Here is a 4,234-nt window from a genome sequence, read left to right on the forward strand (position 1 = left end):
GGGTCGTCAACACCGTAGTCGAACTGGGGGTCGCCGGCAGTCTCGGGGTCTATCGAAAAGAAGTAACGAAGGGGGAACACAATAAATAGCAGAGCAATCAAAGCATCACAAAGCATAACATGGCAATACGCGGTGCTAGGGTTGACCTAACGCAGTAGTAGGCGATACCGGCGAAGGGGGGAAACATCCGGGAAAGTATTCCCGGTGTTTCATGTTTTCGGACAAACGGACCGGAGGGAGTTGCAGGTTCGCTATGCTAGGGATGCGTGCCGAAAGAACGGACTGCATATTTGGATTCGTCTCTTCTTTCTGAGCAACTTTCATGTATAAGACATTTTCATCCGAGCTACGAATTATTTTATATAAATTTTTCCAAGTTTTAATTCAATTTCTGAAATTATTATTAATTCGAAATTAATAGACAAAATGCGATGGGTACCCCGCCCTCTGTACACAGAATGTACACAGAGGCTGACATGCGGGCCAGGGGGACCCAGTTGACCAGTCAATGTTTGACTAGTCAATAGGGGGTGGGGTCCCCCTGTCATTGACTGTTTAGGTTTATCTATTAGTTTAACTAAGTTAACTAACTAATTAGTTGGCTAATTAGGAAATTATTTAAGTTTGTTAATGAAATTACCAATTAATTAATGTTATTATTATTATATTTTCTTTCTCTTTTTGGGCGCCGGGACCCATATGTCATAGGCGCAGCGAGGCTTAGCGGGTGAGCGGGCAAGTGGGCAGCGGGCGAAGCCGCCGCCCGCCCTGGTAGCGAGGCGAGGTCGGGGCCATGTGAGAGAGCCGGCGACGGCCGGAGCGCTGGTCGACAGGAGCGCCGACGAGGCCAGGCGGAGGCAATGCAGGCGCGGCTGGGCGGTAGCAGAGCGGCAGCTAGTAGCAGCAACGTAGCAAGCCGTAACGGGAGCAGAGCAGCAGAAGCAGTGGGGCAACAGGCAGCGGCGAGCGGAGGCGGCGGGCGGCAACAAGAGGGCAGCAAGCGAGCAGCGCGCGGGCAACGGATCTCTGCAGGGCGCTGGAGGTCCGGGGCGACGGGGAGCAGCAGCAGGCGGTGCGGTGGCGGGCCATAGTGGCCGGGTTCAATGCCGACGACGAGGTGGAGCGGCGGCGGCTTCGGGCGCGCTTGGCCATCGGCGATGCAGGGCATGGGGAGAGGAGGTAGGGGTCGCATTGGAAGACGGGGAAGGCAAGGAGCACGACGTCGTGCTTGGACGCGAGCTATAGCGGCTGTGGCCACGGCTGCGCCATGCCCGGCGGCAAGGAGCTTTGCCTCCGATGGCGTCGGTGGCTATGGGCACCAAATCGAACGGGGCAGAGAGGGGTTACGAGCGGGAGCTCACCTTGGATCGCAAGAAAGGCTCATCGGGGTTCGGGAGCAGCAGTGACGGCCGGAATCGACGAGGTTCGCCGGCGAGGCAGAGGAAGAAGACGGTGTCGTGGGCTACGCAGCGATGGCTCCCGACTCGGTCCGGTGGGCACGGACAATGTAGCCAAGCACGACGGGGTCTTGGACGGACAAGCTGGGCTCGGGGGTGACGGGGAGCGCGAGGGCCACGGCGGCCATGGCGGTGGATGTTTCGGGCGCCGCCAAAATCGAGAGAGAGGGCGGGAGAGGGGGAAAGTGAGGTGGTCTAGGGTTGCAAGGGGGTCGAGGGGCGTCGAGGGAGACCTTATCCCCTCCTTAGGGCCGCGGATGATCGACACGTGCTCATCAGCGGTTCGAACGGGCGTGCTGCCTCCACGGTGACAGGCATGAACAGGAGGTTGAGGATGGCCTCCTCGTGGAATGGGCCGGTACTGTAGCCAGTGGGCTCAAGTGCACACTATGCACTTGGCCCTTTTCCTAATATCTTGCTGGTATTATGCTCTAGCTACTGTTTTATATTTAATTGGTCCACCAAATCAATTTTTATATATATGAAACCTGCCACATAAATTATGTACATTATTGTGGTGCTTTACAAAAAGTTTCAGGGCACTTTGAATAGTTTAAGTAATTTTTTGAAAAGGAATAGGTTCATTAAATGGTTGTTGTTCCACTGTTTAATTCCTAGGGGCATTTTAGCAACTTAAATAATGTTGGTTTCTAAATGAAAAAGAGTTAGTGAATATTTGCAACATCTCGAACATTTTTATTTTAATATTTGAAAACATTTACCGTTTGACTTGATTTTGAATTTGAATCGGTTTCAAATTAACGCGCGTTTATCAACAGTAACCGAGGTGACGTGGCATCATTAGTAGAGGGTTACTGTAGCTTAATTATCCGAACGTCACACTTCTTCGGCTGCTCCGGTGCGTGGCGGCACTCCGCCTCCTTCTCCGCCTGCTCCGGCGCGTCCGAGCAGCCCGCCTCCTCCTCCGACTAGTCAGTAACGACGGAAGACAGCCGCCGCCGCTCTGGCTGCTCTGGCGCGTCGTAGCACTCCGCCTCCTTCTCCGCCTCGTAAGCAACAAAGGAAGATAGCCGCCGCCACTCCGGATGCTCCGGCGTCTAACAGTATAGCCAGAGGCGGGAGGCAGTACAGATTCGGTCCATCTCTCAAGCCTCTAGAGAAGTGTGACGCCCCCGATTTGACCGTACACTAATCATGCACGCAAATGTGTACGATCAAGATCAGGGACTCACGGGAAGATATCACAACACAACTCTAAAACATAAATAAGTCATACAAGCATCATAATACAAGCTAGGGGCCTCGAGGGCTCAATTACAAGTGCTCGATCACAGACGAGTCAGCGGAAGCAACAATATCTGAGTACAGACATAAGTTAAACAAGTTTGCCTTAAGAAGGCTAGCACAAAAGTAGCAACGATCGAAAAGGCAAGGCCTCCTGCCTGGGACCTCCTAACTACTCCTCGAAGCCGAACTCCATGTAGAATCATCCTCGGGATCTCTAGCTCCTGGACTCCAGCATCTGGTTGCGACAACCAGGTACAGAAAGGGGAAAAGAGGGAGAAAAGCAACCGTGAGTACTCATCCAAAGTACTCGCAAGCAAGGAGCTACACTGCATATGCATGGGTATATGTGTAAAGGGCCATATCAGTGGACTGAACTGCAGAATGCCAGAATAAGAGGGGGATAGCTAATCCTGTTGAAGAGTACGCTTCTGGCAGCCTCCATCTTGCAGCATGTAGAAGAGAGTAGATTGAAGTCCTCCAAGTAGCATCGCATAGCATAATCCTACCCGGCGATCCCCTCCTCGTCGCCCTAATAGAGAGCGATCACCGGGTTATATCTGGCACTTGGAAGGGTGTGTTTTATTAAGTATCCAGTTCTAGTTGTCATAAGGTCAAGGTACAACTCCGGGTCGTCCTTTTACCGAGGGACACGACTATTCGAATAGATAAACTTCCCTGCAGGGGTGCACCACATAACCCAACACGCTCGATCCCATTTGGCCAGACACACTTTACTGGGTCATGCCCGGCCTCGTAAGATCAACACGTCGCAGCCCCACCTAAGCACAACAGAGAGGTCAGCACGCCGGTCTAACCCTATGCGCGCAGGGGTCTGGGCCCATCGCCCTATGCACACCTGCACGTTGCGTACGCGGCCGGAAGCAGACCTAGCCTAGTGGCGTTCCAGTGCAATCCGGCACGCGCCACTCAGTCGCTGACGTCACGAAGGCTTCGGCTGATACCACGACGCTGGGATACCCATAACTACTCCCGCGTAGATGGTTAGTGCGTATAGACCAAATGGCCAGACTCAGATCAAATACCAAGATCTCGTTAAGCGTGTTAAGTATCTGCGAACGCCGACCAGGGCCAGGCCCACCTCTCTCCTAGGTGGTCTCAACCTGCCCTGTCGCTCCGCCACAAAGTAACAGTCGGGGGCCGTCAGGAACCCAGGCCCACTTCTACCGGGGTGGAGCCACCTATCCTTTCAGCCCCCTCATCAGAATCACTTGCGGGTACTCAACGAGCCGACCTGACTTTAGTCGCCACATGTGTCATGTATATAATGTATATAGTATATACCCGTGATCACCTCCTGAAGTGATCACGGCCCAGTAGTATAGCATGGCAGACGGACAAGAGTGTAGGGCCACTGATGGAACACTAGCATCCTATACTAAGCAGTAGGATAGCAGGTAAGGGTACCAACTGTAGCAACAATGACAGGCTATGCATCAGGATAGGATTAACGGAAAGCAGTAACATGCTACACTACTCTAATGCAAGCAGTATAGAGAAGAATAGGTGAT

This window comes from Triticum aestivum, chromosome 5D, assembly GCF_018294505.1.
Source record: "Triticum aestivum cultivar Chinese Spring chromosome 5D, IWGSC CS RefSeq v2.1, whole genome shotgun sequence".
Classification (NCBI taxonomy): domain Eukaryota; kingdom Viridiplantae; phylum Streptophyta; class Magnoliopsida; order Poales; family Poaceae; genus Triticum; species Triticum aestivum.